General features: G+C 43.2%; 1 pseudogene; it reads right to left on the bottom strand.

The window, feature by feature from the left end:
* Window positions 1-5,441: 5,441 nt before the first annotated feature.
* LOC117099253 lies at window positions 5,442-5,772 on the bottom strand (annotated as a pseudogene).
* Between the last annotated feature and the right edge of the window lie 19,445 nt (window positions 5,773-25,217).

Here is a 25,217-nt window from a genome sequence, read left to right as displayed (position 1 = left end):
ACTGTATGCAGAAATGGGCACACACTTGTAGGCTATGTGCATCACCCGCTGTCCTCAGCCCCTTGATCTGCCCTCCCCTCTTCTTCACCTCCTCTCCCACTTTGAGAAACCCATTCATGGGGGAACCCATTCAGCCTAACTTCCTTCTCCTTTTCCTCCATTAGCTCCCCCAGCTGTAAGCTTGGTGGCAATTGAGGCTGCTCACAGGTGAGTGTGTCAGGTGTGCAGCTGGCTAAGTGGGCTTTTCTCTTCCTGCAGGGAAATAGAGCATACCTAGGAATGACCCACCAGCCCTCCCGCCCCTCCCCAGCCTGTTCCCCATCCCTTCCTCCCAGGAGGGATCTGGGGGGGTCAGCTTCCATCTTCTCAGGGTCATCGTCCCTGGACCTGAAATGCTACCTGACATTTGACTCAAAGTTGACAGGCTGGGCTCAGGGCTGTGTGAGGCCAGGAGGGAGGGGGCACCAGGAGCAAGAGCAATCTGGTGTCTGGATCTGAGCTGCCAGGAAGTTGTCCTGTGTAGGCTCCATCGAAGCTGTGCTGGTCCATGTCGTGGGGGACTGCAGAAGACAGTGGTGTGAGCAGCAGGTCCCACTGATGCAGCACTGCAGGCTGCCCTCTGATGGGAAGGAGGAGGGCTGCTATGGGCTGCTATGGGCTGAATGTGTTCCCGCAACATTTTGGTGTTGAAGCCCTAACCTCCAATGTGTTGGTATTTGGAGGTGGGGCCTTTGGGAAGTGATTAGGTTTAGATTAGGTCATGAGGGTGGGATCTTCATGATGCAATTAATGTCCTTATAAAAAGAGGAAGACAGGCCAGGTGTGGTGGTTCACACCTGTAATCCCAGCACTTTGGGAGGCTGAGGAGGGCAGATCTCCTGAGGTCAGGAGTTTGAGAGCAGCCTGGCCAACATGGTGAAACCCTGTCTCTATTAAAATACAAAAATTAGCTGGGTGTGGTGGCGGCGCCTGTAATCCCAGCTACTCAGGAGTCTGAGGCAGGAAGAAGTGCTTGAACCCGTGAGGCAGAGGTTACAGTGAGCCGAGATGGCGCCACTGCACTCCAGCGTGGGTGACAGAGCAAGACTCCGTTTCATAAATAAATAAATAAATAAATAAAAAGAGGAAGACAGAGTTCTGTTTCTTTCCAAACCGAGGAAAGGCCAGGTGAGCACACACTGAGAAGGTGGCTATCTGCAAGCTGGGAAGAGAGCTCTCACCAACAATGGAGTCTGCTGGTACCTTGATCATAGGCTTCCCAGCCCCCAGGACTATGAGAAATAAATGTGTTGTTTGAGCCACCCAGTTTATGGCATTTTGTGATGCCAGCCCAAGCTGTCTAAGGAAAGGGCCATTCCACACAGTAGAACACGTGGAGTGCCTCTATTGGCTCTATCTTTTCAAACAATAGGCACCTTCTAAAGTATAGATCCTCTGTCCCTACCCCCTTAATCATTGTAAATTTTCCACAAATTCACTGTTATTGTATCTTAATGGAGTTACTCTAAAACATGTTCACCTAGCCCTAGATTATTCAGGATGTAATCTGTGTGTCTATTTCTTTTTTTTTTTTTTTTTTTTTTTTTGAGACGGAGTCTCGCTCTCGCCCGGGCTGGAGTGCAGTGGCCGGATCTCAGCTCACTGCAAGCTCCGCCTCCCGGGTTTACGCCATTCTCCTGCCTCAGCCTCCGGAGTAGCTGGGACTACAGGCGCCCGCCACCTCGCCCGGCTAGTTTTTTTGTATTTTTTAGTAGAGACGGGGTTTCACCGTGTTAGCCAGGATGGTCTCGATCTCCTGACCTCGTGATCCGCCCGTCTCGGCCTCCCAAAGTGCTGGGATTACAGGCTTGAGCCACCGCGCCCGGCCCTGTCTATTTCTTTTATGCTGTGTATCTTCTCTTGCGACTTTTGGCTGGGTGCAGTGGCTCATGCCTGCAATCCCGGCACTTTGAGAGGCCGAGGTGGGTGGATCATTTGAGCTCAGGGATTTGAGACCAGCCTGGGCAACATGGTGAAACCCCGTATCTACGAAAAATACAAAATTAGCCAGGTGTGGTGGCACATAACTCTAGTCCCAGCTATTTGGGAGACTGAGGTGGGAGAATGACTTGAGACCAGGAGGTCAAGGCTGCAGTGAGCCATGATTGTGCCACTGCACTACAGACAGCCCTGGGTGACAGAGCGAGACCCTGTCTCAGAAAAAAAAAGAGTGACTTTTTAAATAGCAATATCTATAATAATTTGAACATACGGTTACATTTACAGGATTGTAGTGCTCACTGTGGTCTTTTTATTCCATAACATCCAATGCTCTGGTTTCCATCTGTGGCTGGAGCGAGGCCTGTCTGAGGAGTTTCCCTGGAAGGTTGTGTGGTTGTGAACCTCGAGGCCTTGCACGTCTGAGCATGCACAGGTTGCTTTTCACGGGAAACACAACTTAACCGGTGGGGAACTGTTGGATTATATCTTTCCCTCTTAAAATTCTAGCTTCTGTGTTGTGGGCAAAGGTTAGCCTGACTTTCCTTCTTTGTAGGTAATTTTGTTTTTGTTGCTTTGATTCTTCCAGGAATAATTTCTTACCTTAGAGTTCATTATTTGCATCTTGGTATGTCTGGAAGCTGGTCTTTTGCCATTTAATTCCACCTGGCTCCTAATGACGCTTTTTCATCTAAGGATGTAATTCTTTCTTTTTTAGTTCAGGCAGGTTTTTTTCTCTTTCTTTGTATGATTGTTCTTTCTTTTCTATTTGTTTTGGTCTTTTCTTTAGGCACACACATTATTCACATGTTAGATCGCCAGTCTCTGTTTTCGGTATCTATTTTCTTTCTCATAATTTTCTCTGTTCTCTTTCTTTAGCTTTCTGGAAAAGCATCTCAAATTTGTCCAAACATTATTGATTTACTTTTTTGCCGTGTTGGTTCTACTCTGCATTTCTTCCAGTTTTCTCTAAGCTTCTGTCATCACATATCTGGTATCACAACATTCTTCCTGCTCTCATTTTAGGCTGTCTGGATCTTAGCCAGACGCTTTTCTGACTCAGGCGGCTGCCTGAACACCTTGTCCCAGACATGTCCATCTGGGCCTGCCCTGCTCACAGCCCTTAAGAGGACCCTGGAGGGGCAAGCCCAGCACACCAGAGGCATCTCTCTCTGGCACTGGCTTTGGCTGATTGGACCAGGGATGTACATTTGAACTCAAGAGGCTTCATCTTTCACAAATTTGAAAAAAGTGACAGAGGAAAGTAGGCAAGTTGTTTAGGTACTATTATTTTATTGAATTCTCTTTTTAAAAAAAAAAACTTCGTGAATGTGCAAAACAGATGTATAGTGAAACACTCACGTATGCATGAAACATCACACTTAAAACTCTCTGTTCCTTGCCTGAATTTTGACTCTGGACCCCATCTTGTTAGATTGGTGGGAATTCACTTAATTTTTTTAGTGGACTTTCTCATTCTAGGTTGGTAAAAAGGAGGTCTCACACAGCTTTAGGACATTGGAGTGGAAGCCCCAGGCATTGGTTCTCAGTCTGTTCTGATTACTACTGAGCCGTCTTGCACTGCACCTTCCGGTCCTAGGTCTGCTGTGTCTGTGCCAGGCATGGCGTGTGCAGCATTTTGGCTTAACTGGGAACCTCTCAGCGATTCCTCCTGCACCAGTGAGAGGGCTGTGGTTTTATCTACTTGCAGGCTTCTGGGAATCTTGTCTTGGTTTTAGGGAATATACTCACTGTTCCTTCTTATTCCCTCAGAGAATCTTTTCTCTCTCAGGACATTTGGCAAATTTCCAACTGCTTTAGATTTTGGAGCCAACAATCAGGAAGGGAAGCATTGCAGCAACTTCTGCTTTCTGCTCTGCCATAAACCTCCACAAGGAAGGAAGCACAGAGCCTGTTACTGCTTGAGAGAGAAAAAAGAAAAGAAGGAAACAGGTTGGGCAGGGGGTGGTAGCTTATACCTGTAATCCCGCCACTTTGAGAGACTAAGGAGGGAGGGTTGCTAGAGTTCAGGAGTTCAAGACCAGACTAGACAATGTAGTGAGCCCCTGTCTTTAAAAAAAAAAAAAGATGGAAAGAAAAGAAAAGGAGGAAACATAAATTTATATTATGTAATGTTATGCTAATTTATTGCTTCTGGAATTCTATGTTTTACATAAAAAAAATAGGTCCCACTATATAGTTACTATTGTTTCTTTTTTGAGATGGAGTTTCACCCTTGTTGCCTGGGGTGGAGTGCAATGGCACAATCTCGGCTCACTGCAACCTCTGCCTCCCGGGTTCAAGCGATTCTGCTACCTCACCTCTGGAGTAGCTGGGATTACATGCGCCATCACACCTGGCCAAGTTTTTGTATTTTTAGTAGAGACGGGATTTCTCCGTGTTGGTCAAACTGGTCTTGAACTCCCGACCTCAGGTGATCCACCTGCCTCCGCCTCCCAGAGTGCTGGGATTATAGGCGTGAGCCACCGGCCCGGCTATTGTTTCTTTTTATTCAAACTTGATCTATGAGATTCTATCCAAGATGGGTGTTGTAAGGATATTTCTGGTATTCTCACTTCTGGATGCTTTTAGGATCTCCCTTCTAACTGGAGCTGGAGGCTGGTTCGCTGCTCAGCGATGGCACAGCCTGAGAGAAATGTGTAGGCCGTGAAGCCTTGGCCAGGCCTGATGGGACGTATGGCACAGCCATCTTTGTTTGAGGAAATGACTGTGTTAGGAGTCAGACTTGCTGCCGCCAGGCTTTTTCCTCATGCTCCTGCCCGCTTTTTCAGGGAAGGAAATGCCCTGTCTCCTGCCCAGCCTCTTCTGGGCGTTGCTGTTGCTGACTCAGGGCAGAGCCTTGCCGCACTGGGAAGATGTGCCTCCTGCTTCCACTGCTGCTGCTCTGGTTTGAAGCTTATGCCCTGAGCCCCCAGCCCTCCTACCTTCTTAGGCTCTTAGATCCACTGCTCTCAAGTTCCTCCAAGGGAGAGTGGATGTTGAGGGGATTCAGGTTCTCCTCTACATCCTTCCCACCAAACACACTAATTTTCTATGAGAAGCGAGTTGGACATTGGCTTTTGCCCCCTTTCTTCATTTTGGCTACCAATATCATTAGCTCTAGAATAATTTTTTGGCTCATGGATGATACCTTTCCTTAATTTCAAGCACCAGTGAGATTTGTCCCAGTTTTATATTTCCTTACTCATTTCAAACACCTATGCTCAGCTCTCCATCTGTTTTTTGAGTTGAACATCTTTTCCCACCACTCTCCTCCACCAGTTGTCTGTTGCCTTTAATTAACATCTAAACAGATAACACATTCTTCTTTAATTATAATATGGAAATGTCTACGAACAAAGCAGATACTTTTTTTTTTTGCAAATGCGTAGGAAAGAGTGGTTCCAGTCAAGTTCATCTGAAGTTTTAGGCAGCTGCATCTACACAGCCCCAGGGCATGGAGGTCAGTGTCTGGGGACAGAGGTAAATACTCTCAATCTGTGCATCCCTTTGATTTCCCTTTTTTAGTGCCTGATTAATCATCTGGTGCTGAGGGACAGTTCTCGTTTCTTTAAATTCTTCTGGTTTGATTTGGATTTTATACATCACCTACAGCCTCCTGAAATGTCAGTGACTTGGATGGCTGTAGCTCCAGAAAACTTTTCTTTGAGAATTTGGGTCCCTTTGAGCTCCCCCTCAGTCTGGGAGGCAAACATCCAATGAACACAGTGCAGAAGAGGAAGCCTGCAGATCCTGCGTGGCAGAGGAGCTACAAGGGCAGGGCTCCACATCTCTGTGCCTGACTGATGTAGCCCGCCGCCCTAGGTCACTGGGCCACCTGAAAGCTGAGCATCCTTTTTAAAAGAATTTTTGGAACTTTTATTTTGAAATAATTTTAGACTTAAAGAAAAGTTGCAAAAATTAAATAGAGTTCCTTTATACCCTTCACCCTGCTACCTCTATTAACATCTTACATAATCAGGAAATTAACATTGACAGGAAATAAACCAGGAAACGAAACCAGGAAATTAACATTCGAACAATGCTCGCAACTAAATTGCAGACCTTATTCAAATTTCCGCAACTTTCCCCTAATGTCCTATTCTTGAACATCCTTTTAAAAATGATTTTTAATGCATCACAAATATTCACAAATGATTTGCATCGGATCTGTAGTCATACCTGGAGGCCCAAATAGTGGGTTATATTAATTTTGAGTTATATGTTTGATAGTTTGTGTGTTAATTTTGAAATCACAGACTAGCTCAGTGCCAAGCTTGTAGTCTTCGCCAAATGAACATTGACTGTGGCCCTATGCTTCACACTGTGATTTCAAAGATGAGCTAGATGGAGTCTCTGGAGTCAGCATTAAAACCTCTAGGGAAAATCATGTTCTTATGTTGGTAATTCCAAAGATAAGCTGTAAGGAGCACAGTTGGAGCATTTGCTCTCTAGAGATCACATGTTGTAAGGAAATGTTGCTTTTCTGAAAATTAGAAATTAGAAAGATCCTGTCAGCCAGTAACCTTTTAACAAATGGTGGAAACTAGACCGGGACTGGGAGGAGAGGTATCGGGAATTAGGAAATGAAGCCGTGGCTGGCCTCCTCACCACACCCGGAAATATATCCCTTTGAGAGTAAATTAATGGTACCCCTACATTTATGGAATGAGAATAGTACTGGTATTTGGATAACACTCTCTAACCAGTGGTTTTCCATACAGCATGTCATTAAAAATCCTCCTCTCAAAACCTGATCAGGGTGGTCTGGTGTGCAGAGTGAGATAAAGCATCTTCACTGGCTCTGTTTCTTTCCAGGCTTAGGGATGGCCTGGATCCAGAGACCTGTGTGAGTGCAGCCAGTGGGAGCCCTTCAGCATGCCCTATATGGTGTCTGCTTCAGACAACTCTCATACCTATGCTGTCAGGACTGGAATCCTCTCCACCAGGTATGGCCTTGCCCAGGGATTCTCTAAGTCCTGTGTTTACCTGTGCTGTGCAGTTCAGACCTTCTGTTAGTGAAAGAATGATCCACTGATAGAAATGAAGTAGAGAAAGGTGAAAATTTAGGAATTTCACCACCACGCTGAACTACTTCCAAACATTCAGAGAACCTTGGATGAGCAGTCAAAGTCTAGGGCAAGCACAGAAAATGTTGTGAACTGGTTTCACTCTTTATTATCCTTTGTTATGAAGATGATGTATTAGTAACAGTGTTACAGGTAGTTAGGCATGAGTGGGGCGGGAGAGAGCTCTCCCTCCACCCACTAGAAATGTCGGGTGATGGTTTGGAGATTATTGCATTGCTTCTCTAAAACTGGCAGCACCAGGGAGAGGCCATTTCCTGATGGTTCACACCTGTTAACATCAAAATGCTAATTGAATGCAGGCCCCAGGGAGAAGCAACTTCCTGGGCATGCGTGTTAAGAGATGAAAATGGTGCAATATGATCTTCTGGGGGCACCCTCCACTGGAAAAGGAAGAAAGCCTCAGATGGGCATGTGTACAACTCCCTGAACTCACTGTGTGTGCTCAATTCCAAAGAGTGAGGAAAGCACGGGCATGCGGAAAGCCCACCCTAAGGGGAGAATCCTGGGAAAGAGGTGAGCTTATAAAGTCCCAGGATCAAGGTCAAAGGCCCCTTTTGCTGTCATTTCTCTCTTGTACCTTCAGTGCCTACTTGGGTCTCTTTCAAGCTGATTTTCCTCTCTTTTCTGTTCTAAAGCCTTTTAAATAAACTTCCACTCCTCTGAAACTTGCCTTGGTCTCTTTTCTGCTTTTTGTGCCTCGGTTGAATTTTGGACCCATACAGATATGCTGCCAGTAACTCGGGGTAACTTGGATCTCTTCCACTGGTAACAGTGGTAATTGTAATCAATGATAAGTGCTTCCTCTGTGGTTTACTTGAATTATTTCCTTTAATTCTGACTGATTTAATTTTAATTATGATTTAATCTATAAATCTATAAAATTTAATTCTGATTTAATCTATAAATAGGCAATAATACAGATGAAGCCTAAAAAGTTGGGCAACTAGATTGAGGTCAAGTAGCCAGTAAGTGCACAGCAGAGCCTTGATTCACATCCAGGCATCTTGGCTAAGAGCTGCCATCTTAACCATAGACCATACTGGTACACAAGTCATCCTAAGATCATTCTGTTTGATTTGACCTTCAGCATTCTCTCTTCTGATTTGTTTAACACTCAAGACTTGGTTTTCTTATTACCTAAAAACATATGCTGTTTGAGCTTTTGTTTCTTTGTAAAATGAGGTAATTCTGTTGGTCAGTCTGTAAGCTCCTTTCTAGGGCTAACATTCTACAGTCCTGCAATTCTTTTTTCTGTTGCCCAGGCTGGAGTACAGTGGTGCCATCTTTGTTCACTGCAACCTCTGCCTCCTGGGTTCAAGTGATTCTCCCACCTCAGCCTCCCGAGTAGCTGGGATTACAGGTGCCCACCACAATGCCCAGCTAATTTTGTATTTTTAGTAGAGATAGGGTTTCACCATGTTGGCCAGGCTGGTCTCGAACTCCTGAGCTCAAGTGATCTGCCTGCCTTGGCCTCCCAAAGTGCTGGCATTACAGGCATGAGCCACCGCACCCAGCCAGTCCTGCAGTTCTTGATATCACTCTTTAAGTGTTGGATAGCTTTAACATTGCTACTGAAAACATGCAACAGGCCGAGACGGGTGGATCACGAGGTCAGGAGATCGAGACCATCCTGGCTAACACGGTGAAACCCCGTCTCTACTGGAAAATACAAAAAACTAGCTGGGCGAGGTGGCGGGTGCCTGTAGTCCCAGCTACTTGGGAGGCTGAGGCAGGAGACTGGCGTGAACCTGGGAGGCAGAGCTTGCAGTGAGCTGAGATCCAGCCACTGCACTCCAGCCTGGGCAACAGAGCGAGACTCGGTCTCAAAAAAAAAAAAAAAATGCAACAAACAAATTTTAGGGTTGCAAAAAAAAATAAATCTGGATGGACCCAACAGAATGTTACCCAGGGTTATTTCTGGGTGAAAGGATGATGGTTGTTTTAAAAATGATTATATTTCTTTTTTCTTTTTTTTGAGACAGAGTCTTGCTCTGTTGCCCAGGCTGGAATGCAATGGGGCTATCTCGGCTCACTACAACCTCCGCCTGCCAGGTTCAAGCGATTCTCCTGCCTCAGCCTCTCAAGTAGCTGGGACTACAGGCGCCTGCCACCACACCTGGCTAATTTTTGTATTTTTAGTAGAGACGGGGTTTCACCATGTTGGCCACGCTGGTCTCGAACTCCTGATCTCAGGCAATCCGCCCACCTCGGCTTCCTAAAGTGCTGGGATTACAGGCATGAGCCACTGTGCCCGGCCTATATTTATTTTTGGCTTGTCTTTGTTTTCCAGTTTTTCTCCAACATAAATATTTGTATAATAAAGAAATATTAAAGTTTAAGAAGTTGTGATCCTTTATTGTGGGCTGGTAGCCTACATCCAGTCCTTGACTTTGTTAAGTGACAAAAGAATGAAATAGTCCCCTATAAATAAGATAAAAATATTAAAAATTTTCATTGTGGTAAACAAAACCAAACCTAGCATCTTAACCATTTTTAAGTGTACAGTACAGTACTGTTAAGTATATTCATATTGTTGTGCAGCTAATACCCAGAACTCTTTTCTTCTTGCAAAACCGAATCTCTGCACCCATTGAACAACTCCCCATTTCCTCCTCCCCTTCAGCCCCTGGGGATATGAACAGGACACAGGGAAATACTAAGGAGAAGAGGGCGGTTCCTTGGCAAAGGCCCCACCCTCAAGCCTGAAGACCTGTGACCCTAAGTCAACAGGCATTTCTGTTTTTGCACCCCAAAAGTTGTCTTTTGGCCTGCTATGCCCCCCATCCTATATCCATATAAACCCCAAACCCCAGGCTTCAGAAGCAGACGAGCAGGTGAGGAGACAAGGAAATAAGGAGACAAGCAGATGAATGGCGGAACAACGCAGCAGAGAAAGAGAGAAGAGGAGGAACATATGAACACTGAGAGGAGTTTGGCTGAGGGTGGTCAGAGGGGAGTGCAGCTGCTGGATGGCCAAACTCCAGGGAAAGATCATCTTCCAACTTCATCCCCTTTGTAGCTCCCCATCCATCCCTCTCAGAGCACTTCCATGGCTCAATGAAACCCCGTATTCATCCCTCACGGCTGTGTGTGACCTGATTTTTCCAGGCACGCTGAGCAAGAGCTTGAGATACAGAAAGCTGTCACACTGGCCCTCTGCCCTTGCAAAAAGGTAGAGTCCATTGAGCTGGTTAACACTCAGGCTGTCCACAGACGGCAGGGCTAAAAGGGCACACTGTAACACATGCCCACTTGGGCTCCTGTACCTGTCCATCTATGTGCTTCCCCTCCCTTTAGGGGTTTGAGCAGCGGCAGTGACTGAACAGCTAAGCCACACCCCTTTTGCATGTCCTGCAAGGGGGAACAGAGAACTCTCCTGTTTCGTCGGCAGCTACCATTCTATTTTCTGTCCCTCTGACTCTGACGACTTTAGATACCTCATTTAAATGGAATTGCACAGTATTGTCTTTTTGTGACTGGCTTCGTTCACTTAGCATAATGTCCTCAAGGTTCATCTGTGTTGCAGCATGTGTCAAAATTTTTTTCCGGTTTAAGACTGAATAATCTATTGTATGTGTATACCACAGTTTGTTTATCCATTCACCTGCCGACGAATAGGGTTGCTTCTACTTTTTGGCCATTGTGAATACTACTACTTAAAGGATTTTTCTTTTTTTTAAATTGGGGCTGGTGCCTGATTCAGGGAAAAAAAGGAAGTAAATATCTATGTACAGTAAGTCCTCACTTAACATCATTCATAGGCTCTGGAAACTGTGACTTTAAGTAAGATGACATATAATAAAATCATTTTTTTCAACTTTTAGATTTAGGAGGGTACGTGAGCAGGTTTGTTACATGAGTAAATTGTGTGATGCTGGGGTTTGGTGTACAAGTAATTTTGTCACCCAGATCGTGAGCATAGTACCCAATAGTAGTTTTTCCACCTTCATACTCGTCCCACCCTCCACCCTCAAGTATGGCCGGTTGTCTGTTGTTCCTGTCTTTATGTCCATATGTACTCAACATTCAGCTCCCACTCGTGAGAACATGCAGTATTTGATTTTCTGTTCCTGCATTAGTTCGCTTAGGATAATGGTCTCCAAGTGTATCCATGTTGCTACAAAGGACATGACTTCATTGTAATTTATGGCTGTATAGTATTCCATGGTATATATGTACTATAGTTTTCTTTTATCCAGTCGACTGTAGGTGGGGACCTAATTTGATTCTATGTCTTTGCTATTGTGAATAGTGCAGCAATGAATATATCAGTGCATGTGTCTTTTTGGTGGAATGATTTATATTCCTTTGGGTATATACCCAGTAACGGAATTACTGGGTTGAATGGTAATTCTGTTTTCAGTTCTTTGAGAAATTCCCAAACTGTTTTTCACAGTGGCTGAACTAGTTTACATTCCCACCACCAGTGGATAAGCCATCTCCTTTTTCCAAAATCTTGCCAACATCTGTTATTAAACAAACCAATTTTACCATAGGCTAATTCATATAAACAAGAGTCAAGTTCCTGTGGCATATTTCTGGTCACAAAAATGTCACCAAACTTCTAAATAAAGACTCCAAACACTTTTAATATTACACATTGAAATATGAAAGTGGACCGTACATATACTTAAGAAAAATTAATGACAACAAGTCAGATAACTACCCGCTTATTCCAGTTCAGGATGCAGGTGGCCAGAGCCTCTCCCCGCAGCTCTGAGTGCCAGGTGGGAAGCAACTCTGGAGTTCGCCATCCCATTGCAAGGCAAAGTCACACGCACCCACACTCACTCACACTGGGACCAGTTAGACACCTGATTTACCTAATGTGTACAGCTTTGGGATGTGGGAGAAGGCCAGAGTACCCGACGAAAACCCACGCAGACATGGGGAGAACATGCAGACTGCACAGAGACAGTAGCTCTGACTGGGAACTCATCAACATTATAATGAAATGATGTTGAACGGAACGATGTTATTTGAGGACCTGCTGTAGTTTGCCTGAGCACGCTGGCTCTTGGGAATCTTCACATCAAATTCATTTAAATGACAGCTGGGTCTTTGGTAATGCCAGCCCCCCATGGTTGGTGTTAGTGCTCACTATGTGTGAAATCATAACATCCCTGTCAAATGGCAAGAGTTTGCACAGGAAATGAGTAAGTGCATAAAAACAGAACTGAACCATTTTTTTGGGCCAGACGTGGTGGCTCATGCCTGTAATCCCAGCACTTCGGGAGGCTGAGGCAGGCAGATCACCTGAGGTCGGGAGGGAGTTCGAGATCAGCCTGGGCAACATGGTAAAACCCCATCTCTACTAAAATACAAAAACCAGGCCAGGTGCGGTGGCTCATGCCTGTAGTCCCAGCACTTTGGGAGACCAAGGTGGGTGTATTGTTTGAGGTCAGGAGTTCGTGACCAGCCTGGCAGACATGGTGAAGCCCCATCTCTACTAAAAATAAAAAAAAAAAAAAAAAAAAAATCTGGGCATGGTGGCAGGTCCCTGTAATCCCAGCTACTAGGGAGGCTGAGGCAAGAGACTCACTTGAATCGGGGAGGTGGAGGTTGCAGTGAGCCGAGATTGCGCCATTGCACTCCAGCCTGGTGACAGAGAGAAACTCCATCTCAAAAAAAAAAAAAAAAAAATTGCCAGGAGAGGTGGCATGTGCCTATAGTCCCACCTACTCGAGAGGCTGAGGTAGGAGAATCACTTGAACCTAGGAGGCACAGGTTGCAATGAACCAAGATTTCAGCACTGCACTTTAGCCTGGGTGACAGAGCGAGACTCCGTCTCCAAAAAAAAAAAAAAAAGAAAAGAAAATTTTTTTTGAAATAGCTTAATCAGATATTTAAAATTATAAAATTATTAAAGAGATTATAGGCCATGATTACACTATGCCCAAATGTTGTTGGAAAATCAGGTTCTTGTCACACGACCGGGACAATTTAGGCACATGGACACATTGTAGGGTGTGTAAGGCAGGGTTCGTTGGGTGAAAAGGAAGAAAAAAAGGGAAACAGGGACTCTCAGCAAAGTGAGAATCCTGCTAGATTGAATCCCCGGTTACCACACAAGAACAGGAACGGCCAGGCTCCTCCCCCTGCAAACAGCTGAAACTTCCCGAGGCCCCACCCCGTCCTCCCAGTGCACAGGTGGGTTGGAGATTCTCCAGGGAGCCCTTTTTACTTGGCTGTGTCAATATCCTATAAATTCCATGAAAAATGTTGTTGCACCAGTATTCTCCTTATGTAAGGAAAGCATAGACTGAAATGGGAGGTATTCTCTGCCACAAATACTAAAACCTTTTTTATTTTTACATAATTTTAGATTTACAGAAGAGTTGTAAAGATGGTACAGTGTTTTCATTTACCCTTCACCCAGCTTCACCTTATGTTAATGTCTTATGTAATCATGGTACATTGTCAAAACTGGGAAATTAACACTGATATAATATCATCAACTAACATACAGAACATATTCAGATTTTACCAGTTTTTCCACTAATATCTTTTCTCTTTTCCGGGATCCAATCCAGGATACCATGTTGCATTTAGCCATAAAAGTTTTTAATTAGGAGAACAAAAGGAATATCAGCTGTTAGGTCTCAGAGAATATTTCTCAGTGGATGCATAGGGGTGTTGGTCAGGGCAAGTTTAAAAATCCTCTTTTTGACACTGGTGTCCGATGCAGTTCTTCCCAACTGTGAGTATGCCTTTTTTGGCATGATGTGGGCTGTCTAAGGAGCCCCAAGTTATTGAAGACTGGGAATGGCTTGATTCACCCAAATGGCTCCTCTCCCATGATTGAAATTCTTCTCACATATCAGTCTGTTTTTTTTTTTTTTTTTAACATTTGCACAAGGCATCTATCGCATGAGTCACAGTAAGAAACTCATCATGAGAAGGTGCCAGATTACAAAATAGATTTTCCTTTTCACCCTAATGGCAGAGTCAAGATCTTAAAATTACTGTGATTCAGGAGGTTTAAGAGCATGATTTTTGAAACTCCATGTCTTTTTTTTTGCCAATGTAAACTGTATTTTGGACTATAAAAAACTAAAATTGCCATTTAATTCAGGAAACCTCAGGTTTAAAACAATTGCCCTGCAGAGCTGTGCTCTTCAAGTTGGAAATGAAAGGCGCAATTGTACCATAAATGAGGACAGAGAGGGGACCACCAGGAAAGGCAGCACACGCCACTTTGCTGTTCAGTGTGACTGAGTGTGTGTGTGTGCTATGAGTGTATGTTGATTGTGTGTTGTGTGTGGTTTGTATGGCATGGGTGTCTTGTGTGTGATGTATGTGTGTCTATGTGGTGGGTATGTGATTTGTGTGTTGGGTATTTATGTGCTATGTGTATATGTGTGTGGTGTGTGCATGTGGTGTAAGTGCATTGTTTGTGCAGTGTGTGTGATTAATATGGATTATGTGTATGTCTGGTCTTGTGCAGGGAGCTGAGACCCAGGGCTTAGGGTTTTTGTTTTAAAAGTATCTTTGCATTGAGATCCATTGGTAAAGTCTTTTCAAATGTTTTGCGCCTCCAGAAATCATTTGGTAGGTATTGTCTTACGCCCAAATGTTTGCTTTTTAGGAGGAAACTTCAAATACTGTAAGCTAGATTAAAGTGAAAGTGATTGCTACATTACTGTAATTTCAGTAAATGCTGAAGTTTAAGCAAACAAAGCCATTTTTATTCCGTTATTATGCTTAGAGATTCAAGAGGGCCTATCTCTTTTGTCTCTGATAGATAGAATCTGTTTCTTCTTGTCAGTTGTAGCCATTTCTTGTTCTTTAGAGGTGGCTACATGGGATGATGTGCCTTATTTTGGCGTCTCTCACCATTGGCCCTGTGCCACTCTGTGGGAGACAGTGTTGTTTAGATGCTGAGTATGGGAGCTCTGGAATCAGACCGCCTGGGTCCAACTGCTGGCTCCACCAGCTAGGTGAGGGCTTAACCTCAACGAGTTTCCTCATTTGTGAAATGGGCTAATGTTGGTACTTTCCTTGCAGGGATGTTGGGAGGCTTATGTGAGATGATGATGTAAACATAATGTATGGAACATAGTAAGATTTCAGTGAACACACACTTTAGATGATGAGAGGATCTTGGATGGATATAGCTGTCCTCCACAGGTATAGAGAAGGGGGGAAGCCATTATTGGGCCATTTTGTCCAAGATTTGTTATGAATGTATTCCATTTCGCTTGCCTATGCTGATTAGATTCATGAGTGACCTCTTACTTTGTGCATCAGTGTACCTGCTCTCTTGGTGAGATAACTAATGCATCACTTAACAAATGCTCATGAAGGGTTCTGAAGATGCCAGTGGGTGTAGGTCTGGTTCGTTGTTAGGGCAAAAGTCCTTTGAGCAAAAGTGCTCTCTCTCCAGTGTTGAAACTGACCTTATCATCTATTTCCTGCACTGGAATAGGTAAGTGTCTCAGCAAAACGATACTCTCAGAGCATTAAACGGTACTCTCAGAGTATTAAAAACAACAGTACTCAGAGCATTAAGAACAATGGTACTCTCAGAACATTAAAAACAATGACAACAACAAATGCCTGGTATATTATATAAGTCACTCTGACTCTGCAGTTACTTGCCATGATTTTCAGATGAAAGTTCACATTTTGTCCCTGCTATTTCTGGGCCCTTATGTAGACATTAAGGTCTCAGCAAAGTGCCCATTAGAAGGCTCTGGGTGCTGAAATGGAGACTGTGGATGTGTGATGCCTGCTGTGAACTGCTCATTTGTGTTCCCTTTTCACTTTCTGTTGGTTGAGGAGGATCTCCAGGCCCTCTCCTGGTGTGAGGAATGCAAATTGTGGATTCAAGGGTGCTGTGGGGGTAGGGAAACTCCTACAGAAACTCAGAGCCTTCCACATGTCTAGTACTGCAGCCGCTGCAAAAGAATTTTGTGAGGACATGCAGTGCCCAGCCAGCTGGAAAGATGCTGATGGGGACAATTGCTCCATCCACCATGCCAGCATCCACTTCTGCCTGCTGGCCTTCCTGGTTAGTGCTGGTCTTTAAAATCACTGCTGGGAGTTTTGCTGAATGTCAAAAGTTATCAGTGAGAAAGAATTCCTGCCACGTTTCTATCAGAACTCACCTCTCTCTCTGCCTGTCTTTTCTGCTGTAACCTCAGTCTGGGCCCCATAGGTGGATAAAGGGATGACCTCCGAGTAGTCCTCATTCAGTGTTAATGACAAAGCCTTCTCCACCACCCATCCTTTAATCCCAAATTTATCCCATCTCCCCTCAACCCCATCTGCTCAGCCAAGACTTCTTCATTATTTCTCCAGCAAGAGATGGATCAATATCTTCATCTTTTTTTAGGCATGACTTTCCTCCCTTCATTTCACTGTCTCTCCAGCAGTTTTTCCAGGACCATTTTCTTGTAGAATATTTTACCCCTTCTAGGTTTTCTGCTGCTAAGCTTTGCATCAGGCTTAGCTGTACCTGCATGTCCTCCCCATCCAGCTGACCAAGGCAAGTTGTCTTTTTGATGTAGATAACTCCTACCCTCTCACTTTTAATAAATATGTCCAAATTTTCTCAGGGGATGACAATTTTATTCAGACCCTGAATTATTCACCTGTACCAAAATGGGGTTATGCTATTGATCAATCAACAAATCAATGAAGAAATTGGTAAATGATGAATGTTATTGAGCGAATGTAGTATGTGTTTTGAGGGAATATAAAAAGATAAAATCTATTGGCCTGCTTTCAAGAAGCTTATAATCATGTTAGAGAGACAATATTAACATGTGTGAATCAATAAAATAACAGAGGACTGGTATGTATTAATTTTTACAGTCTGCCCAAACGAAGGAATTGAGGTGCTTTACAATAAAAGATAGCTATATAAATGTTACAATAATGATACAAGATCAAAAGTCATATAATGAGTAGATAATTAAAAAGGAAACCCAATGTAAGGTTAATTGTTAGGCTTGAGTATAAAATTTAAGACTGAGCTTCCTGGAAGTTAAGACAAAGGAGAAACGTGATGAATTACGTAGTTTCCTTATACATTCCATAATTTTCTTACCTATTCCTGCACTGGAATAGGTAAGTGTCTCAGCAAAATGGTACTCTCAAGAGCATTAAACGGTACTCTCAGAGCATTAAAAACAATGGTACTCAGAATATTAAGAACAACAGTACTCTCAGAGCATTAAATGGTACTGTCAGAGAGAGTACCATTTGGACTGAAACCACACATCAGCTCTCCTGGGTCTACAAGAGAATGCATGTCAGTTTGCAAATAACAGAATATTTCATTTTCTTAGTATGGTACTACATACCAAAAAGAATGCATTCATTAATTTATTTGTTGTGCACATACTGTGTTCCAGGCACCACGGATATGAAGGTGTACAAGATAAATTCTCTGTCTTCATAGGGTTTATAGTTTAGTGGGGAGAAAGAGTCAATAAAATCAGTAAAGTAAGTAATTCCTGGTAGTGATTAGTGCCCTGAAGGCAAATGAAGCAGATGAATGAGATAGACAGTGTTGGGAAGGCGCGGGAAGATGTTTCTGAGTAGCTGACATCTGAGCAGACAGTGAATGGTGAGAGGGAGCCCAGCTACCAGGCCCAGCTAACTTTTTGTATTTCTTGTGGTAGAGACTGGGTTTTACCCAGTTGCCCAGGCTAGTCTCAAACTCCTGAGCTCAAGCGTTCCACCTGCCTCGGTCTCCCAAAGTGCTGGGATTACAGGTGTGAGCCACCACACCCGGCCCAAGTTATCTCTTTAAGTAGCTCAAATTAAACTCGTCCAAAACAGAAGTCCTCATTTTGCTCCCCAGACCAGCCCAGTCTTTATCCAAAGAGCATTTCAGGAGAAGGAAAAGGAAGCTCCGAGACCCAGAGGTAGGAGAAGCTTGGTATATTTGAGAAACAGCCAGTCGGACTGGAGAGGACTTGTACAGAGTGGGGGATACAGTGGTGGTGGTGGGGAGTGGCAGAGGCCTGGTAGGAGATGAGGTTAGAGAAGGTAGCCATGTATGGCTTTGTAGAGATTTGGATTTTTCCGCCGAGAGAGATTGGGAAGCATTGGAAATTTTAATCAGGGAGCAATGTTGTATATTTGAATGCCTAATTCTAATTTCCTCTGGCTGCTGTCTGGAGAATGGATGTCAGGGAGCAAGAGTGGAAGCAGGGAGGCCAACTGGGAGACTATTGCAGACGTCTCAGTGAGAGATGACAGCGGCTTTATCCAGAATGAAGCTGGTGGAGTTGTGTTAAATGTTCAGAATTGGAAGTAGAATCAATAAGACTTGCTGATTTGCTGCATGAAGGAAAGAAGAGAAAGAGAGGAATTAAGATTGCTCTAGGTTTTTGGCTTGAGACAATGGATAAATGATGATCTATCTTTTGAGATGGTGAAGACTGGGCTGGTTTGGGAAGCAAAATCAGGAATTCTGTTTTGGATATGTTTAATTTGAGTTACCTAAGAGATAACTTGGGCAGGTGTGGTGGTTTACACCTGTAATCCCAGCACTTTGGGAGACTGAGGCAGGTGACTCACTTGAGCTCAGGAGTTTGAGAGTAGCCTGGGCAACTGGGTGAAACCCAGTCTCTACCACAAGAAATACAAAAACTTAGCTGGGCCTGGTGGCATGAGCTTATGGTCCCAACTACTGGAGAGGCTGAGGTGGGAGGATCGCTTGAGCTTTGGGGGAAGAGGGTGTAGTGAGCCATGACCACATCACTGCTCTAGCCTGGGCAACAGAGTGACACCCTGTCTCAAAAGTAAATAAATAAATAAAAGAGATAACTCATTTGAGATGTCAAGTGGACAGTGGTCAGGTAGATCCTTAAGTATGGATGTCAGGGAAGTGGTGGGAACAAGAGGTGTATACATTTGGGTGTGAGCAGGCATTCAAGTTGTGTCTATGACTGTTTCAGTGGAGCACAACATAATGGACAGGGTTTTCTTTTCTCTTTTTTACAGAAACCTGTTGTTTGCTAATGGACAGTGTTTTCAATGGTACAAATATAGAAACATTTTTCAAATGGCTGCTTTGTGACTGTATTAGTCAAAGTTCTCTAGAGAAACAGATGTGTGTGTGTATATATATACAATCTCCTGGTTCTCAGGCCTTTTTCACATTTGGACGGGAACCACACATCAGCTCTCCTGGGTCTCCAGCTTGCCAACTGCAGATCTTGGGACTTCTCAGCCTCCATAATCACATGAGTCAATTCATTATAATAAATGCTATAGTAAATCTCTCTAGAGGGAGAGAGAATATCTTCTCTCTATTATGTATGTCTAAATAATACATATTTATTGGTTTCCAGAGAAACAGAACCAATATGAACCTCTCTCTATTCTATATAATATAGAGAATATTATGTCATATGTAATACATATGGTACAACTCTGATGGGGCAGGAGACAACTCTGGTGGGGCAGTGAGTGTTGGTCAGGGAAGGATTCTCAGAGGAAGGGGGATCAGGGTTTTACTAGGTGGAGGAGAAGGCAGGGAAGCAAAGTATAGAGACAGGCATGGAGGTGTGGAGGGACCAAAGTGTCTAGACAAGAGTGAGAAATTCAGTGTGACTGGTGTGTAGAGTGAACAGTATAGAGTGGAGGGAACTGAGAACAGTTGGGCCGAGGGAGTGAAGGACCTTGTATTTCTGTCTCAGGAGCTTGGATTCTCTCCTGCAGACCCATGGCTCTCTACCTTTCATGGGTACAGGAATCACCTGAGGAGCTCATTAAAAAAGGGAATTCCTAAGTCTTGTCTCCGAGGAGATGGTTGCAATAGGTCTGGGGCTCAGCAAGCAATAGCTTAAGGAGCTCCCCACCTGATTCTTATGTGGTTGATCCACAGATCCCACCATTGCTATGGGCTATGAAAGTCTTTTCAGAACCGGAAGTGACATGGTCCAATTTACTTTTTAGGAGATAATTCTGCCAACTGTGTGTAAGGTGGACTGACTTTACTGGTGGGGAAAATATATAGGAGTTGCTGCAGGCATCGTGGTGAGAGAGGATGAGGGCTAGGGCTGAAGTGTTAGTAGGGATAAAGAAAAGGGCTGACTGTAAGGCACCTGTGTGAGTGAGTACACACAGCTGACCTGAGCAAGTAAAGGACTGAGGAGAATGAAGGTTGATTCTTACATGTCTATTTGGAAGAACGAGTGGTCAATAATAAGTACCAGGCAATAATAATGCTTGGTACTTGTTAGCTGTTTGTGGAATGGGTGAATAAACTAATGAATAAATAAGTATAGGTCAGAAAGAAGTTGAGATGGGGGTAAGAAAGGAAAATTTCATTTTAGGTGTGTACATTTAAAGTCAATACAAGAAATATTGATCTAGTATTTGTGAGGGAAGTTCACACAGAGCTGGAGGTATGGATTTGGAAATTGCATAGAAATAAGAGTTCTTGAAGCAATAGCAGAGTCTGAGAGTCTCACATTCATCAAGAAGGTGTAGGACTGAAAGAGAAGAAAGCCAAAGATGTAAAGCATTTGGGGAATTTAAGGTCAGACAGAGGAAAACAGGCTGGTAGAGAGGGGAAAGTGGTTGAACAGAAGTTAGGGGATTGAAAGGAGGTATGTTTTGAAAAGGCATAAAAATAAAGAAAAAAAGAATTTCATGAAGCAGGTGTGCATGTGTGAGTGTAAGTGTGTGTGTGGTGTGTGTGTGTGTGTGTGTGTGTGTGTGTGTAGTACTGGAGGGATATATCGGGAATATACTGTCAGTCTGAATGTATTCTACCTTAACGCTCTCTCTCTCTATATTTTTTGAGGCAGAATCTGTCTCTGACACCCAGGCTAGAGTGCACACCTGGATAATTTTTGTATTTTTATTTATTATTATTTTTTGAGACGGAATCTTGCTCTGTCACCCAGGCTGGAGTGTAATGGTATGAACTGGGCTCACTGCAACCTCTGCCTCCTGGGTTCAAGCGATTCTCCTGCCTCAATCTTGTGAGTAGCTGGGACTACAAGCACCTGCCACCATGCCTGGCTAATGTTTGTATTTTTAGTAGAGACAGGGTTTCACCACGTTGGGCAGGCTGGTCTTGAACTCCTGACCTCAGGTGATCTGCCCACCTTGGCCTCCCAAAGTGCTGGGATTACGGGCATGAACCATGGCACCTGGCCTGGTTTGTATTTTTAGTAGAGACAGGATTTTGCCATGTTGGCCAGGCTGGCCTTGAACTCCTGGCTTCAAGCAATCCGCCCAACGTGGCTTCCCAAAGTACTGGGAATACAGACGTGCCACCACACCTGGCCCTAAACTCTCCTTTCTAATGTAGTTTGCCAGTTGATTTAGCTCTTTCTTAAAGTCATTCTTGAATCACGATAGGAAAACCAGGTCAACAGCATACAGATACTTGTCTTCCTGTTTGCTACAGCTGGAGGACAGCACTTACTTTAAATAAAAGCTGTTTCAGCATATTTAGACATGAGGTGGGCCAGGACATATTCACTTTCACTCCATCCCCACAGCATTTGGTTCTTTGTAGTATTTAGGTTAGAATCAGCCCTGTCAGGATCTCTTTCTTATCTGTTAATATTTTATAGATTTTGAAGATGTATTAATATACTCCCACCATCAGATATGAGGGTGCCCGTGTCCCTTTTTTTTTTGAAAATGTTTATTAAAAACATCTCTGGTAATATGTTCAGCAAAAACTGGTAATTCATTTTAATTTTGATTTCTACTCCAGGCAAATGCTTTTCACATGGTTACTAGACATTTGTATTTTTATTAGACATTTTTTCTGAAATTCTGTCCAGTTTTGATGCCCATTTACATTTTGAGACATTAGAGATCTTTTGGATTGATAGTTGTATGTTCCTTTTTTATTAAAGGCATTAATAAACCTTTTTTATACATGTTCAAACAATCGTTGATGCACTTGTTTGAACAATCAGTTTTTCAAACAATCATTGATGCAGTGGTGGAAAGGAATTGTTAACAGTATTTAGAGCAGACTTTACACCAAATTCTGGCCTTCTGACTCTCAGGAGCCAGGGTTCTTGGTCTTTGGCTCTTACTCTTTTGTTTACATTTCTGGAAGGTTCTCCAGCCAAGCCCAAGAACGTTTTTCTTACAGGAATGGTGCCCCTTGAAAAAAACTAGAGGATGAGCTTGTGGGTCCGATCTGCTGGATGACTTGGCTTCCCCTCCTCTCTTTCAAAGCTCAGGCAGGCATACTGGAAGTCTTATGGCACCCGGGGTATTGGGCTTCCTTGCAGTTGAATGCCAGGAATGTTGTTCTTGTTTCCTGCCTAAAAGGAAAACACACATGTATTTATATCTGTTGGATAACAGGAGTGCAAGACCTTCTCTTTTGATTCCCTCCAAAGTTTTAAATTCAGCATCAGATGATTATTTTTAAATAGTTAAAATCTGCCCCAGTAGTTGGGTGGGGGGAGCAGATGAGAGCCACTGTCATATTGTTTTCACTGTGTTGTTCAGGCTGGAGTGCAGTGGCACGATCTTGGCTCACTACAACCTCACCTCTTGGGCTCAAGCCTGGCTCCTGCCTCAGCCTCCCAAGTAGCTGGGACTACAGGCATGTGCCATCATGTCTGGCTAATTTTTGTATTTTTTGTAGAGATGGGGTCTTGCCACATTGCCCATGCTAATCTTGAACTCCTGAGCTGAAGCAATCCATCAGCCTTGGCCTCTCAAAGTGCTAGGATTATAGGCGTCAGCCACCATGCCTGGCCTTAAATTTCATTTTTAGTAGTTTATTTTGGTATTTTGTTGTATATTGATCTTGTTTACTAGTAAACTTGATCAATTCCCTTATTTATAGATTGGTTTCTTTGAGAGAAGTTTCTTAGTATTAGTCTTTCTTCTTCCTCAATGGAAGAATTCATCAGTGTGACCAACTGGATCTGGAGATTCCTTTGTGGAAAGACTTAAAATGATAGATTGATAGATTCAGTTTCTTTTTTTGTTTGTTTGTTTTTTTTTATTATACTTTAAGTTCTAGGGTACATGTGCACAATGTGCAGGTTTGTTACATATATATACAGGTGCCATGTTGGTGTGCTGCACCCATTAACTCATCATTTACATTAGGTATATCTCCTAATGCTATCCCTCCCCACTCCCCCACCCCACAACAGGCACCTGTGTGTGATGTTCCTCTTCCTGTGTCCAAGTGATCTCATTGTTCAATTCCCACCTATGAGTGAGAACATGCGGTGTTTGGTTTTCTGTTCTTGCGATAGTTTGCTGAGAATGATGGTTTCCAGCTTCATCCACGTCCCTACAAAGGACATGAACTCATCCCTTTTTATGGCTGCATAGTATTCCATGGTGTATATGTGCCACATTTTCTTAATTCAGTCAATCATTGATGGATATTTGGGTTGGTTCCAAGTCTTTGCTATTGTGAATAGTGCTGCAATAAACATATGTGTGCATGTGTCTTTATAGCAGCATGATTTATAATCCTTTGGGTATATACCCAGTAATGGGATGGCTGGGTCAAATGGTATTTCTAGTTCTAGATCCTGGAGGAATCGCCACACTGTCTTCCACAATGGTTGAACTAGTTTACACTCCCACCAACAGTGTAAAAGTGTTCCTATTTTTCCACATCCTCTCCAACACCTGTTGTTTCCTGACTTTTTAATGATCGCCATTCTAACTGCTATGAGATGGTATCTCATTGCGGTTTTGATTTGCATTTCTCTGATGACCAGTGATGATGAGCATTTTTTCATGTGTCTGTTGGCTACATAAATGTCTTCTTTTGAAAAGTGTCTGTTCATATCATTTGCCCACTTTTTGATGGGGTTGTTTCTTTCTTGTAAATTTGTTTGGGTTCTTTGTAGATTCTGGATATTAGTCCTTTGTCAGATGAGTAGATTGCAAAAATTTTCTCCCATTCTGTAGGTTGCCTGTTCACTCTGATGGTAGTTTCTTTTGCTGTGCAAAAGCTCTTTAGCTTAGTTAGATCCCATTTGTCAATTCTGGCTTTTGTTGCCATTGCTTTTGGTGTTTAGACATGAAGTCCTTGCCCATGTCTATGTCCTGAATGGTATTGCCTAGGTTTTCTTCTAGAGTTTTTATGGTTTTAGATCTGATATTTAAGTCTTTAACCCATCTTGAGTTAATTTTTGTGTAAGGTGTAAAGAAAGGATCCAGTTTCAGCTTTCTACATATGGCTAGCCAGTTTTCCCAGCACCATTTATTAAATAGGGAATCCTTTCCTCCTTTTTTGTTTTTGTCAGGTTTGTCAAAGATCAGATGATTGTAGATGTGTGGTATTATTTCTGAGGGCTCTGTTCTGTTCCATTGGTCTATATCTCTGTTTTGGTACCAGTACCATGCTGTTTTCATTACTGTAACCTTGTAGTATAGTTTGAAATCAGGTAGCATGATGCCTCCAGCTTTGTTCTTTTTGCTTAGGATTGTCTTGGTAATGCGGGCTCTTTTCTGGTTCTATATGAACTTTAGAGTGTCGTTTTCCAATTCTGTGAAGAAAGTCATTGGCAGCTTCATGGGGATGGCATTGAATCTATAAATTACCTTGGGCAGTGTGGCCATTTTCATGATACTGATTCTTCCTATCAATGAGCATGGAATGTTCTTCCATTCGTTTGTGTCCTCTTTTATTTCGTTGAGCAGTGGTTTGTAGTTCTCCTTGAAGCAGTCCTTCACATCCCTTGTAAGTTGAATTCCTAGGTATTTTATTCTCTTTGTAGCAATTGTGAATGGGAGTTCACTCATGATTTGGTTCTGTGTTTGTCTGTTACTGGTGTATAGGAATGCTTGTGATTTTTGCACATTGATTTTGTATCCTGAGACTTTGCTGAAGTTGCTTATCAGCTTAAGGAGATTTTGGGCTGAGATGATGGGGTTTTCTAAATATACAGTCATGTCATCTGCAAACAGGGACAATTTGACTTCCTCTTTTCCTAATTGAATATCCTTTATTTCTTTCTCTTGCCTGATTGCCCTGGCCAGAACTTCCAACCATATGTTGACTAGGAGTGGTTAGAGAGGGCATCCCTGTCTTCTGCCAGTTTTCAAAGGGAATGCTTCCAGTTTTTGCCCATTCAGTTTGATATTGGCTGTGGGTCTGTCATAAATAGCTCTTATTGTTTTGAGATACGTCCCATCAATACCTAGTTTATTGAGAGTTCTTAGCGTGAA

This window comes from Trachypithecus francoisi, unplaced genomic scaffold, assembly GCF_009764315.1.
Source record: "Trachypithecus francoisi isolate TF-2019V2 unplaced genomic scaffold, Tfra_2.0 Lachesis_group16, whole genome shotgun sequence".
NCBI classification, from domain to species: Eukaryota; Metazoa; Chordata; class Mammalia; order Primates; family Cercopithecidae; genus Trachypithecus; species Trachypithecus francoisi.
Note: the sequence above shows the minus strand (reverse complement) of the source record. Positions and strands in the feature narration are given on the sequence as shown.